This window comes from Arachis hypogaea, chromosome 18 (genome assembly GCF_003086295.3).
Source record: "Arachis hypogaea cultivar Tifrunner chromosome 18, arahy.Tifrunner.gnm2.J5K5, whole genome shotgun sequence".
Lineage (NCBI taxonomy): Eukaryota > Viridiplantae > Streptophyta > Magnoliopsida > Fabales > Fabaceae > Arachis > Arachis hypogaea.
The window spans coordinates 43,260,883-43,277,460 of NC_092053.1; positions in this window are offsets into that span (position 1 = coordinate 43,260,883).

Here is a 16,578-nt window from a genome sequence, read left to right on the forward strand (position 1 = left end):
TCTGATCCGGATGATCCGACCTTGTCTGTGGCACTTTGAGTAGGATCACCAAGGCAATGGACTACTGGAGCTTCACCCCCGTTCAGATTGGATGACCATTGACCTGGCGTTTGATCTGAAGTAGAGGAGATTAATGACCACTGACCTGGCGTTAGTCACTTACAGCCTGCCATGGAATGAATCATCAGAAGTTGAACTAGACAGTGAGAAATGTTGATCCAGAAGGAGGAAGCATCTCCAAATCCTCAACTATTCTCTCATCACTGATTTCGCACTATCCAGTAACACTTTAATTATTCTGTTTTTATGCGCTTTTCACAACAACTATATTTTCTATCCACCTGACTAAGATCTACAAGATAGCCATTGCTCGTTCAAACTAACAATCTCTGTGGGATCAACCCTCACTCACCTGAGGTACTACTTGGACGACCCAGTGTACTTGCCGGTCTATCTGTGCGAATATTACGGAGTCAATTTTGTGCACCACTATCTATTTTTCTTCAAGGATTAATTTCTTGTTTAATTTAGAGAATCCATAATACTTTTCTAAATTTATGTGCTTCAAAACTCAACACTCTCAATTTCAATATCAATTATGCACTATTCATTTCATACATTCAAAACCACGGATAATACCACCACATCAAGACAAATAATACACTTCAGAATATATAACTCAATTTCTAATGCAATTACATTACTTTTCATTTCTTTTTCTTTCAATCTCAGTGAGCAATACATGAGACCACTTTGCAAAATACGCAGAAATTAAAGACAACTAAAACTACTATTATAACTCGACTTATTGACTCTAGACAGGATCATGCAAACGACACTAATAAGCACTAGAGAACAGGAGATAATAATAATAATAATAATAATAATAATAATAATAATAATAATAATAATAAAGCTAAAATAGGAAAATAGGCATAAAAAGAACTAAACCACCTCAGGTGTCATGATGGCTGCCTCCTCCTCCTAACGAACCTCTTGGGAATCCTCTCCATGCTCTAAAGTCGCGCCTCAACTCATCCATATCCCGCCTCTGGCTCTGCTGCTCCTCGACCAGCTACTGCAGAAGGGCAGAATGGCCCTCACGATCGATCCTTAGCTGATTAACTGATGATGTCAGCTGTCCAATGGACACTGTCAGCTGATCTAATAATTCCCTGGAGGAAAATAATATTCCTGAGGTATCTTAGGCTTCTCTGGCTGAGGAGGAGGAACTGGCTCCTCCCTTGGGGCTCTCGCATAATCACGAGCATACTCCATACTCCTCTTGGTGATGGGCCTCTCAATGGGGATGAGAGTGTCATGATCGATCCGCACCCTAGCAGCCTCACATAGGCTGTAGATCAAGTGCGAGAATGCTAGTCTGGCACTAGTGTAGGCATTGGAGGTAATGTTGTATATTTCTTGTGGAATCAGCTGCTCCACATCCACCACCTAATCGAGCATGATACAGTGAATCATCACTGCTCGGTCTATAGTCACCTCTGAGCGGTTGCTCGTCGGGATGATGGAGCACTGAATGAACTCCAGCCATCCCCTAGCAACCGGCTTCATGTTCTGCCGGCCCAACTGGTAGGGTTGCCTCTCAGAATTGAGCCTCCATTGGGCTCCCGGGAGACAGATGTCAGCTAATATCTACTCTGGCCTCTTATTTTTGTTGACCCTCACAGTATATGACTCATCCTCGTCATCATCATCATTCTCTAGCTATGGCAGGCAGAGTGCCTCTCTCATGCTCTGCGAGCTAAAATCAATAACTCGCCCTCACACCATGGTCATCCAGTTCTTGGGACTGGGGTTTACGCCCTTCACATGCTTGTAAGTCACCCAAGCATTGGTGTAAAACTCTTGGACCATCAACTGGCCCACCTCTGTAATTGGGTTGCACAATGTGCCCCAGCCTCTCCTCTGAATCTCAGCCGGGATCTCTGGGTACTCATCCGATTTCAGATCAAACCGAACCTTCAGAATCATCTTCTTATGCCCAGTGATCTCATGAAAGTGGTCCTGAAGGACCTTAGAACTAAACTGGTTTGCATCAAAGGGACTGGTCGTCGGGGCTTTCTCCTTTCTCTTCCTAGAGGAGGACTCTCTAGCCTTGGGTGCTATAAATGATGATAGAGAAAAAATAGCGGCGCGGCCACACCAAACATAGAAATTTGCTCGTCCCTGAGCAAAAAAAAGAATAGAAAATAAAGAAGAGAGTGGGTAGACAGAGGCTAAAGGGAAAGAAAGAAAAGGATTAAAAAAGTATTTGTGTGAAAAAATAAAATGTAAGGGATATTTAGTGGATAAATAGAAAAAATAATAGGGATAGTAAAATAAAAGAGATAAAAGGTTGGGAATATAGAAAATGGGAAGATTGTAAGAGGGGTTGAAGATAGAAGAAGGGGATGGAAACTTGTTGTGGTGAAAGTGTGTGGTAAAAGGGTGTATTTATAGGAAGGGGAAGGGGGTGTGAAGGTAGAAAAAAATAAAGGGAGGGATAATAGGGGAGAGGGTAATGGTTAGGTAGGGAGGGGATTTGAGGAAGTGGGTTGAAATGTGATTTGTGGGTTTAGGAGGTGGTGGGATCCACAAGAGATTTGTTTTAAACTTTGAAACTCCTTCTCGAAGGACCTGTCCAGGCGCTGCTGGCGTTAAACGCCAGCTTCTTCATTTAGCGATGCAAGCGTGGTAAAAAAATTTTTAAGGGACAAAATGATCACGTGTACACACACAGGTCCGCGCGTACATGTGACTTCAGATCTTCCACCCACACTAAACGCCACTTCTGGCGTTTAGCGCCATTGAGACAGTGGGCTCTTCTCGTAATATGTGCACCTCGGCGCTAAAAGCCCAGGTTCGTGTTTAGTGCCAAATGTCCAGTGACTCTGTCTTAATTTTTGTGTCTTCTGGCGCTAAACGCCCAGCCTGGCATTTAACACCACTTAAACAGAATGCTCCCCTCAAAATTTGTGCCTCCTGGCGCCAAATGCCAAGTTCCGGCGTTTAGCGTCAGGGCACCCGAATCCATTTTCCTCCAGGGTGTTCTGTTTTCCCTTCTGATTCCTCCTATTCCTGTTTTAAACACCTTGCATGACCAAAACAAATTTAAAACAAAGGAAAACTGCAATTAACTATAATAATTAAATTTAAACTAGAATAACTATGAAATCAAAGGATACAGACTATTGGTCTACCTCCCAACAAGCACTTCCTTAACGTCATTAGCCTGGCATTCAGATATGCTAAGTCAGCAGATGAATGGACCTCTGACGATCATTCTCGCCTCCAAGATAGTGTTTTAGCCTCTGGCCATTGACTGTGAATTTTCTATCTGAGTTTTCTTTTTGAAGATCCACATGACCATACGGTGACACTCTGGTGATCACAAAAGGTCCTGACCATCGAGATTTCAGCTTTTCGGGAAAGAGCTTGAGCCTTGAGTTAAACAATAAGACCTGCTGGCCTGGCTCAAAAGCTCTAATGGCTATCTTATTGTCATGCCACATCTTGGTCTTTTCCTTGTAGATCTTGGCATTCTCATAAGCAGAATTTCTAAACTCATCAAACTCATTCAGTTGAAGCAACCTCTTCTGACCAGCAGCCTTGGCATCAAAGTTCAGGAACTTTGTTACCCAATATACTCTGTGGTCCAACTTTACTGGCAAGTGACAGGCCTTACCATAGACCAACTGATAAGGGGACATACCAACAGGAGTCTTGAATGCCATCTGGTATGCCCAAAGAGCATCATCAAGCTTTCTAGCCCAGTCCTTCCTTGAGGTACTCATGGTCTTCTCTAGAATCCTTTTGAGTTCTCTATTGGAGACCTCAACATGTCCACTTATTTGTGGGTGATAAGGGGTTGCCACTTTATGAGGGAATCCATATCTCTGCAGAAGTGAGTCCAGCTATTTATTGCAGAAGTGGTTTCCCCCCATCACTAATAAGTGTCCTTGGGACACCAAACCAGCTGAAAATATATTTTTGAAGAAAGCTCAATATCACTTTGGCATCATTAGTAGGTAAGGCCACTGCTTTTACCTACTTGGACATATAATTAACTGCCACCAAGATATAAGTGTTTCTGTATGAGGGTGGGAAAAGCCCCATGAAATCAATACCCCCCACATCAAACAGCTCAATTTCCAAAATACCTTGCTGTGGCATCTTATGGTTGTTCAGAAGGTCCCCAACTCTTTGACACTTGTCACAATTTCTCACAAATTTCCGAGAGTCTTTGAAGATAGTTGGCCAATAAAAACCACTCTGTAGGACCTTAGTAGCCGTCCTTTCACCACCAAAGTGGCCTCCATACTCGGAACCATGGCAATGCCAGAGAATCTGCTGTGATTCCTCATCTGATACACAATTCCGAATAATACCATCTGAGCACCTCTTAAAAAGGTAAGGTTCTTCCCACAAGTAGTACTTAGCATCAGTTAAAATATTTTTAACTTGTTGTTTAGTGTACTCCTTGGGGATGAGCCTCATGGCCTTGTAGTTTGCAATGTCTGTAAACCACGGAGTCTTCTGAATCATGAAGAGTTGCTTATCTGGGAAGGTCTTAGTCATAGAGTGAGGGGTTGCGTCCCTTCTTCGGGCTTAATCTTGAAAAGGTGGTCAGCCACTTGATTCTCTGACCCCTTCCTGTCTCTAATCTCAATGTCAAACTCCTGAAGAAGTAGCACCCACCAGATCATTCTTAGTTTAGAGTCCTGCTTGGTTAGAAGGTACTTAAGAGCAACATGGTCAATATAAATAATAACCTTGGAACCAATTAAATTGGATATAAACTTATCAAATGCATAAACTATAACCAATAATTCTTTCTCTATAGTAGTGTAATTCTTTTGCGCGTCATTTAACACCCGACTAGCATAATAAATGACATGCATAAGCTTGTCTTGTCTCTGTCCTAAGACAGGTTCTATAGCATAATCGCTGGCATCACACATCAATTCAAATGGCACATCCCAGTTGGGAGGAGCTATGATGGGAGCAGAGACAAGCCTTGCTTTCAGAGAAAGACATGGAAACAGTCATCATAAAAAACAAAAGGAATGTCAGCAACCAAAAGGTTGCTCAAAAGTTTTGCAATCTTAGAAAAATCATTTATAAATCTCCTATAAAATCCTGCATGTCCTAAGAAACTCCTTATTCCCTTAACATTAGTAGGTGGTGGTAATTTTTCAATTACCTCCACTTTACCTTTGTCGACCACTATTCCTTTGCTTGAAACCGGTGATCAAAAACAATACCTTCAGTTACCATAAAGTAGCATTTTTTCCAATTTAAAACAAGGTTTGTTTCTTGATACCGTTTCAAGACTAAAGATATATGCTTAAAACAAGAATAAAAAGAATTCCCAAAAATAGAGAAGTCATCCATAAATACCTCAATGAACTTTTCGACCATATCTGAGAAAATAGAGAGCATGCATCTTTGAAAAGTTGCTGGGGCATTACAGAGTCCAAACGGCATCCTTCTGTAAGCAAATACTCCAAAGGGACATGTGAACACCGTCTTCTCCTGATCTTGAGGGTCTACAGCAATCTGATTGTAGGCAGAGTATCTGTCTAGAAAATAGTAATAAGCATGGCCGGCTAACTTCTCAAGCATCTGATCAATGAAAGGCAAGGGGAAGTGATCCTTTCTTGTAGCATTTTTGAGCCTCCTATAGTCAATATACACACACCACCTTGTGACGGTCCTTGTAGTAATATGCTCATTCTTTTCATTCTTGATCACTGTCATTCCTCCTTTCTTAGGAACCACTTGTATAGGACTCACCCATGGGCTGTCAGAAATAGGATAAATGACCCCGGCTTCCCAAAGCTGCATCACTTCTTTTTGGACCACCTCTTTCATGGTTAGATTTAGTCGCCTTTGTGGTTGCACAACTGGTTTAGCATCATCTTCAAGCAAGATCTTGTGCAGGCATTTAGCCAGACTAATTCCCTTTAAATCACCAATGGTCCACCCAAGAGCCATTTTATGACTCTTGAGTACCTCAATCTGTGCCTCCTCCTCCTCATGCCTCAAAGAGGAGCTAATAATCACGGGATATGAATCATTCTTGCCTAGGAATGTATACTTCAAAGAGGGAGACAAGGGGCTTTAGCTCAACCTTCGGAGACCTTTCTTTCGTACTCAGCGTGTGGGATATCTCCTTCTGAGGTGGTGAATTATCAATTTCAAGTAAACCATCCTCAGAAGGGAAATCCATATCACCATCAAGCTCATCCGCTTCAAAAACTTATGGGATCAATGGCTCAATGATGTCTACTCCATATATCCCTTAGAATCACTGGGATGTTGTAATGCCTCAAACACATTAAGGACAACCTTGTCCTCATTGACCCTCAAAGTCAATTCACCATTTCGCACATTGATGCGTGAGCATCTTGTACCCTTTTTCTTATCATTTTTTAGTTAGATTTTATTTAGTTTTACTTGATTTTAGTGTAAAAATCCTATTTGGATGCTGCTTTGAGTTGTTTTAGTATTTTTATGATTTCAGGTAAAATTCGGAGCAATTTGGCAGAGTTTGGAGCAAAAAAGGAAGAAAGCTGGCAGCACCCCCCCTTGGCGCTAAACGCCCAACTGGTGTTTAGCGCTAGAAAGGGACTCAAGACCAGAAGTGCACTACTTCCTATGGGGAGTTAAATGCCATATAACCGAATCCACCCTCTCTTTGGGTTTCTCAAGTGGATTTAGCATTTATTAGTTTTTTTTATAATCTTTATTTACAAACAATATATTTTAGTCTTAAGATTTATTATTTTATTTCTGTATCAAATTAGGTTAGTATAAAAGGAAAAAATTCTCTTGTGATTAGGATCTTTCCTTCCGAACGTTTTCAGAACCCTAGTTTCTCTGTAAGTCATGAGCAACTAAACCTCTTAGTTAAGGTTAGGAGCTCTGTTTATTTCTATGGATTAAGATTATTATTCTTCTATTTTTTTACTGTATTGATTCAATTTCAAGGATTGTTTTCATTCTTAATCTTATGAATTTGGGTGGAACAAGAGTATGACCCTTATTCTACATGATTTCTTGTGATTCTTGAGAGAGTTATATCGCTTGAACAACAACTTGAAAACAAATTCTACCTAAATTGCTAATTATGTGAACTAACTGGGATATGTGACATATAATCATGTTAGCTTTGGGTAATTAGGGTTTTTGTGGCCATAAACTAGTTTTTGAACTTAACCCTCTAATCGGAATTAAGTGACCACGAGAGTGGCGGTCAATGAAGGTTAGAGGAGGCTAAATCACTAAGAGATTAGGGTTTAGACATTTATAGTTTGAGATGGAATGAATCATGCATTGTTAAAATACTTGGTAAGAATTTTTAATCCAGAAAAGTAAACATCTCCGAAGCCTTAACTATTTTTCTCATACTGTTTTTACACCAAAACTGTTATTTTTTTTTCTTTACTTTCTTATTTACTGCTTCATGCATTTTCAACCATCAACGACTCTCTTTTTTATTTTCCTAACTAAGCCAGTTGTATAATCATTGTTGTTTTGTCTGACAATCCTTGTGAGATCGACCCTCACTCACCTGAGGTATTACGTGGATGACCCGGTGCACTTGTCGGTTAAGCCGTACAAAATCCTAATTCGCACACCAAGTTTTTGGCGCTGTTACCGAGGAGTGTTTATGATTGACAACTACTAGTTGTTTAGTTGCTTAGATTAGGTATTTTTTTTAGTTTTGTTTATTTACTCTTTCTCTTAATTTTTATTTTTAATTTTCTTTTTCTGTTAATTTTTTATTTTTACATTTATGTATTTTCCCTTAATTTTCAAATTTTGCCCTATTCATCTTCTTTTAATTTCTGATATTAAGTTTGGTGTCCCTTTAGCATTTTTTCTCCTTTTTATTATCGAAATTTTAGTGTTCTTTCCTTTTTAGTTTTCGAAAATTTTTAGGTCACTTTCTCATTCTAATTTTTGAATTTTTTTTATTTAATCACTTACTTTAATTTATTTTATTTCTTATTTTTTTAGGATGTCTGACTGGGAGATCTCTATACTTTGACATTGAGACTCCCACTTTTCTTTGTTCCTTGTTTGTTTATGAGTAGGAACAGGGATAAGAAATCCCTTTTTGAGTTTGATTCTGAACCTGAGAGGACCTTAAGGCAGCGTTTACAACAAGGTAAAGCTTACGAAACCAGAGAGAATCTCAAGAAGACCTTTGAGAAGCAAACTATGGACGCAAATGGTGGGAACACTAATGCTAATTAGCATACAAGGAGGATGCTTGGCTCATACACTGCATCCACTCCTAACTTCTATGGTCGCATGATGAATCCATATTTACAGATACATTTTGGTTTGATTTGAGTGGATTTCATCATATAAACCCACATTTATTCACCTATATAGCATACTTTTGTGTTTCCTCTCTAGAATGTGCCTAAATGTGAAAACATGCATTTTTGTGCTTAAATTAGTGATTTTAATCCTACTTTTATGCCATTCGATGCCATGACATGTTTGTTGAGTGATTTTAGGTCCTAAAGGAAAGTTTGGCAAGGCAAAAGTGGAAGGAAGCATGTACAAAAGGAGAAAGCATGAAGAAAACAAAGGAGAAGTACACAGCCATGTGTGCATATGCACAACCATCTGTTCTACTTTTATTGCCCTACTTGTTCTACACTTTCTTATATTTTCATTTCTTTTGTCAATATATACATAGTTTTTCAATTGTGATTTCTAGTTAATGAACTTGATGCTTGATGATCTTTATATGTTTATTGAGTTGCTCTTGTTGATTTTGATCATTTGGTTGTTCATAGTTTTCATCATTTTCCCAATTCTGCCATATTTTATGATTATGCATATTTGGTGTTTGATGAAATGCCAATGTTGATTATGGGGTAAATTTCCACCCCTTGACTTGGGGAAAATGAGTATATGGATTGCTAGAGCCATAATGTCAAATATTTAGTGATGATTCTTGGGTTGCTAGTTGTTATTGTTTCCACTAACGCTAGATTTTTACCAATTAACTTTGTAAGTTAGTTAGGATTTGTGGATTAATAACGATTATGCTCACTTGACTTACTCTTCGATGTTAAGGGTTGAATTAGTGAGATTAATCTATCATAATTATCATAGTTGTGGTTATGGCAATGAAGGGATTCCATAGCTCATCTCAAGTCAAGGTTCCATTTATGTTTTGAACCACTTTTCCATCACTTTATAACGTTACTTGTCCATGTTACGTACATAGTTCTTTTATTCCTTTATTGCTTTATTGATTGCAATTTTGTCTTGTTTTTTTATTTCTTTATTTGTTTACTTCAATCATTGAAAACCCTTGCTTCTCACCACCAAAATTGCATGCGCTCATCGGCATTAGTTCCTAGGGAGAATGACCCGGGAGTTAAATACTCTCGGTTTATATTTGCTTTGAATTGTGACAATTTTTAGAATAATAATTTGATTATTGGCCAATTGTTGGTTCGGAGCTATACTTGTAACGAAGATCTATTTTTAGAAAATCCTAACCTACAACTTGGTCATTGTCAAATTTTGGCGCCGTTGCCAGGGAACTAGCGCCATGAATGCTATAGTTTTGGTTGTTGTTAATATGTGAATAGTGTGAATAAATACTTTTTGGTTGTTTGTTTGCTTTTGTTGGTAATTAGGACTTTGTTTATTTTGTTAATTGATGTCTTTAGTTTTATTTTCAATTTTTCTCTATGAGTTATCACCCTCTTGGTTTGGAGTTTGGTTGTGATCATTTTGTAGGGCTTGATAACTTCAATTTTGGTTTGCATCATGGGATTGGAGCACTAATTTTGGAAGGAGCAACCTCCTCTATACTACAATGAACCAAACCATCCTTAATATGCATACCCAAACCAAGGATATGGTGGGTTTCACAATGATTACATACCTTCACCACCATATGCCTATAACCCATACCCAAACATAACCCTCAATCACTACATTTTCAACCACCCCACCAATATCATCATCCACCTTGTTACATACCACCTCAAAACACTTACCAACATGAATTACTTCCCACACATACAACTTTTTTCCCAAATAATGAAACCCCTCTTTCACCACAATGTGGAGTTTCCCAGCCCTTGTCCCAAGAAGATCAAGACCTTCAAGCCTTTCTCCAAGAGCAAGAAGGATTTTGAAGAACTCAAGGGCAACTTATGGCTACCATAGTCGTGGCGATAAACCACTTGGTCCTACTTCGCTCATCCGATCAAGACACTTCTCTTGAAGAATGTGGAGGATCAACTAAAGAATGGAGTGAAGAGGAGAATGTGAAGCCTCAAGGAAAAGAAGAAGAGTTGGGTCATGACATGCAACAAGAGGGTGAAAGGGAAGTATGTGAACTGGAGAAGAGAAAGGGAGAATTGAGGGAGATTGATCAAGATGAGGATTCCATCATTGAGGATTTTTTGTCCTCCTTGGTCAATCCCCTTAATAACCCTAATGGGCCTCTTCCCATTGAGTTTGAGAAAGACATGGAGGTAGACTTCTCACAACCTTCTTGTTATGATGTGAATGATAGGGAAGAGGAGGAAGAAGTTGGTGACGAAGAAGTTGATAACCAAGAACATATTGAGTGGGTGGCAATCTCATCTATGAGCTTCATTGGCCCCTACCAATATGCTATCTTGGAGATGGACTACCAACTCAAGGTCCTTCTTGGGTTGGAACATAGTGGAGAAAGAAGTGTTGGTTGCTAAGTGGATCCAAGGTTCTTCAAGAAAACCAATTCAAGACTTGGACTTCAAGCATGGTGTGAAGCCCAATTGGGTAATTTTTAGAGAGTGTTGGGTTGTTCTAAGGGTCATTTGGGAGCTTGTCCATCCGGCTTGGAGCATAGAGATCAACAAGAGGGAGAACGAGAAACTAGGACATGGGATCCTAGAGGACCTATGAAATGCATGCTTGGATGGAGATTTAAGGAAGAGTGGAAACACAAGCCACCTTAGCAAGAGTCTCCTAAAAAAGTCCAACTTAAGGACTCTAAACCAAAGTGCTAGGTGGGAGACACCCCACTATGGTAACATCTTTCTTACCCTTTATCTTTGTTTATAGTCATAGTTTATTGCATGTTTGCTTGTCTTAGTTAGCTTCGGATTAGTTTAGTTTTGATTTTAGTAGGTTGAATTGCATATGGAACATGATTTTGTGAAGTTTTGAATGTTATGGGGTTGAAACTTTGATGAGCTAAGGTTCAATACCTTAGATTTTGCAGAAAAATTTTATGGGAAAAATAGCTTATGTGCGTGTGCACACACCTGTGCACACGCACACAACAACAAAATTTTACCTCCTGTGCGTACGCACCCATCTGTACGTACACACACAAGCCTTTATGCCCCCTGTTCGCAGTGCCTGCATAGCGTGTGCGTGGGCGCTCCCCTGTTTTGCTGCGCCTTGTGCGTGCGCACCACCTTGTGCGTACGCACACGTCCCCTTATGATCACTCTTTGTGCAAGCACACACGTCCATACACTCCCTCTCTTAGGAGCGTTGGCACAGCCTGTGCGCATAAACCCCTTTTCTTTTCACTCTTATGCATGCTCACGGACCTGTGTGCGCACGCACACATGATCCATACCCAAAAAAAAGGTGTTTTGTCCGTACGCACATGTCTTGTTTCCCTCTCTGTTCGGAGCACTCGCACACTTTGTGCGAGCGCACATCTCCGTTGTTTCATGAAGTGTGCGTGCGCACACACACTTTTGCGTACGCACAGGAGCTGTTTTGGTAAAAATTTTTATTGCACATTGAAATAAGCCCTAACGCACTTCTACACCCCTTCACCCTTCTCTTCTCTTCCTTTTATCTTGCTTTTCTGCTTGTTTTACTTAGTTTTCATTGCATTTCATTTTTATTTTAGTAATTATATTAGTCTTAGTTTAGTTGTTTGTTAATTGAATAAGTTGCAAGTGTTTGCTTATTATTTGATTGGGTTGCTTCTTGATTGAATTTCATCAATGCACTTATACTTTGCCTTCAATTACTATCACCTAATTAGATTTGCACACTTACATTTTGTTGCATATTAGGTGAAACTTTTATGAGTGCACATGAAATTTAGTGAATTGAATTGAGTTGCTTGTTCATCATGGTTTTTAAGTCAATATAATCACATCACAAGGTCCTTGTTTCTTGTTAATGCTTTGCATTTGTTTGAGTTGACTTAACTTGATTCTATCAAGTTTGTCACCTTTTTGTAACAGACACCTAAACCATGTGATTATTTTAGTATTCCAAAGGATGAATAAGTAATTTTCTTTTCATCATTGTATTAGTTATTGTTTGTTGTGCTATTTTATATCAATTTTGCTCTTTCACTTGCACACCTTCAATATCCAATATTTCCTAAATTCAGTTCACTCTTGTTGTAGTTGCCTAAGTTTGCATGTGCTTAAATGATGCTCATTCATTGCTTGCATCTTAGGCCATTTAGTTGAGGAACTCATGCTTATTTTTTGATTGTGTGGATGCCATTTTAACCGGCTGTTGTGTGTATTCTAACCGCGCGCATAATTGGAATACACACACAGCTCATCTTTTCATCATACCACACCACTATGCAACCTTCCTCAATTAGATGCTTATGTGCTTCTTTCTTTACCTTTTTGTGCTACTTGCCCTATGATTCCTGATTATACTTTATTCCTTCTTTTTGAGGATGTGATATAAAGGCAAGGAGCCAGTAGAGGAGGAGGACAAGGAGGGAGATGCCGAGCATACATTGGACTTGGCAATTTCTACACAACCCAAGCCCCCGCATCTGCCAACCGAAGGTGGAGGAACATACAGACATTCTCCCCGGATCATGTTCGTGCACGGAGGACTGTGCAACGCTTAAGTGTGGGGGAGGATTCGCCATTTTTGGGGCGTAAACTTTCATTTCCGAACACTTTGCACTTTATTTTTGTTTCTTTTTATTATGTTCTTGTAGATATTTGGAGTGTTTTTGTTGTTGTTGCATTGCATTCTCTTCTAGTATATATGTCTTAGCTTATACTATGCATTTTACATTTTTAGTTGGTATATATTTTATATATGTTGCATTTTTCCATATTTCACTTAGTATATATTTTATAGATAGAAGTTGTGATTGGATGATGTGAATAGCATAATGCCTAGTTCAATTTTGTCCTAATTATTCATGTTAGTTTTTGCGATGTTGAAAATTAGGAAGAGAAGTAGGAAAATTTTGAAAAAATTGCATCCATCACATCATACATACATATAGGAAATAATTTTGGTGAAAAACAACAAAGATTTTCTAGAATATTGTTTTTAGGGCATTCTATTGAATTGTTTTAGAAAAATTATTTTTAAACTTGTTTGAATGATTTCTTTTTGTGGAACATAGAAGAGAGATAGAACAAACAACCTTGTGAGTTGTTGAGCCTATAATGAGTGGTTGCATATTTTAACCACTATTTTATTCTTGTGTGATATACTCATTCTATGATTGTGATCTTGGTTTTGCTTGATTCTTTATTTCTGATGTTTGATGTCATGAATGCATTTAGCATGATTGAGGCTATTTTTGAATTAAACTCACTCACCCATATAGACTTACCCTTGCATCTACCCTTGTTAACCCCTTTTGAGATTTTTAATCCCTTTGTTCTAATTGTTAGCACATCACAACCCTAAGCGAAAAACTATGAATTACCTTGAATTGCATCTTTGATTAGCTTAGGTTGAGGAGTGTGTGCCATTTAAGTGTGGTGAAAATTTTGGAAAGCATTGGTAGAGAAAAATTTTTTTGTGGGTACTTATGAAAAATTTGAAAAATGGGTGCACATTCATGTATCAATTTACTTTAAACATATCCATTTGTCATAGAAAAAGAAAAAGAAAAAAGAAATTGAAAAAAATTGAAAGAAAAAAATATAGTAATAAGATGGGACAAAAGTTATCCCAAAGAAAAAGAAAAAAATGAATAAGAATTGCATATGTGTTTTGAATATAAACTAAGGCATGAATGTGTGTGAAAAGAAGTAACGGGTGGCAAAGATGAATTTTTTGTGATTTGATTGATATAGGTTGAGTTGGATACTTAAGCTAATCAAAGAGTCAATCTTTTAGTCCACTTAGCCATATATTCATCTTACCCTTACCCCAACCCCATTACAACCTTCTGAAGACGTCATGATACTTGCATACATGCATCAAATACTTGTTAGTTGTTAGATAAAAAGCAAATCCTTGAAAGCATGATTAGAGGAGACTTGAGTGATTAAAACCTAGACACCGAGCGATTAGAGTGTATACACACCTAGTGAGGGTTCGATCACTCAATTCTATGTCTCCACCCTTCTTATCATGCATTCTTGCAAGTTGCTTCATTTTGATAAGTTAAATCAATTCTCTAGATTGTGGTTGCATTGAGCTATTTATTTGCTTAGCCCTATATGTCTATACTCTTGCTTGGAAATTTGATTATTTGTTTTTACCAAATCAATAGGACATATCGGATAGATAGATATAGATAGCATTTTGGATACTTGCATGCATATACGTAGTTGCATTTAATAAGTTGCTTACCCTTTTACCCTTCTCTTTTGATTGTGGTTAGCATGAGGACATGCTATTGTTTAAGTGTGGGGAAATTGATGAATCCATATTTGACGATACATTTGGTTTGATTTGAGTGGATTTCATCATATAAACCCACATTTATTCACCTATATAGCATACTTTTGTGTTTTCTCTCTAGAATGTGCCTAAATGTGAAAACATGCATTTTTGTGCTTAAATTAGTGATTTTAATCCCACTTTTATGCCATTCGATGCCATGACATGTTTGTTGAGTGATTTTAGGTCCTAAAGGCAAGTTTGGCAAGGTAAAAGTGGAAGGAAGCATGTATAAAAGGAGAAAGCATGAAGAAAACAAAGGAGAAGCACACAGCCATGTATGCGTACGCACAAGAGGAAATTTCAGCATGTGTACATACGCACACATCTGTGCGTACGCACAGGTACCAGCGCGTGCCTCCATTAAAAAGTCACGTGGACTCGCGTTTTGGGGGCTTTTTGGCCCATTTCTGAAGGCTAGGAGGCCGAAATCAAAGGCTATATGAAGGGGGCAACATCTCATATGAAGGCATTAGGTTTTATTAGATAGAATTAGGTAGAAAATACATTAGGAGTAGGAGTAGAGTAGAAATTCTCTCTTAGGTTTAGTTAGAGTTTGTAGCATTTTATACTTCAAGTGTTGATTTGGGATTATAGCAATTTCATTATAAGTATTTCTTTAATTCCTCTTTTATTGTACTACTTGTTCTACACTTTCTTATATTTTCATTTCTTTTGTTAATATATACATAGTTTTGCAATTGTGATTTCTAGTTAATGAATTTGATGCTTGATGATCTTTATTTGTTTATTGAGTTGCTCTTGTTGATTTTGATAATTTGATTATTCATAGTTTTCATCATTTTCCCAATTCTGCCATATTTTATGATTATGCATATTAGGTAGGGGTGGGCATGGTTTGGATTTTTATAAATCCAAACTGGATCCACTTCAGAACCAGTTTTATGGTTCATGAAGCCAAACCAGAACTGGATTGAAGAGAGAAACTGGTTCTAAACCGGTTTGAAAAAATAAAAAGCGGTTCTAAACCGGTTTTAAAATTTAAATTCGGTTTTACTTACAAACTGGTTTAAATTTGGTTTTACTTCCAAACTTGTTTTAAATCCGTTTTTCTTAATCCAAATCTAAAACCCGGTTTTTTTTTATAAAATCCAGTTTTAAAATCCAATTTTAAAACCAGTTTCTTCAACCAAAAATCCAATTTTAAAACTAGTTTTTAAAAATCTAATTTTCAAACCAGATATTTTAACAAAAAATCCACTTTTAAAGAAGTATAGTATCTATTATCTATCTATCTTTGGACAAAATATCTAGAATCTTGGAAGTGAAGGGGTTCGTTCCCCTAAGAAACCCAACCAGCTGTCAGTTCTCTAGCAAACAGTTCTATGCATCAAGGAGGTCGGAGCCCAGGAACATAATCCAATAACAAATCTATTCATATTATAAAGAAAAAAAAATGAACTTGCATTCAAATCATACAAGGTTCTCAACACAAATTAGCAACCACATAAAAGTAAAACATCCCAGCCCAGTTCCAGCAATAATTTTAGCAATTTTGCAATAAAGTAGTAAATTTTCGCACAAACAAACAATGTTCAAACTATGAAGGGTAGGATTGGTGGAAGCAACTCATTCCCTCTTGATAGAAAAAAATCACATTAAAGTATTCTAAAATCTAAAAGCATACAGAAAAAACAATGTCACTATCCATATTTAATCAGTGAAGACATAATTGATAATTTATGTTACATAATTGTTAATTTCAAGTAATAAGACTGTTATAGATGTAAGACATGAGATTTAGTTAAGTTCCCAAGCAATAAGAATATTATAGGTTTGAAGTGGATTTTGCTATCAAAAGGGACCGTTTAGGGATAACATTATACATTATACATTCGCTATCAAAAAGGACCGTTTAGGGGAATCACCATAGGGATAACATTATAC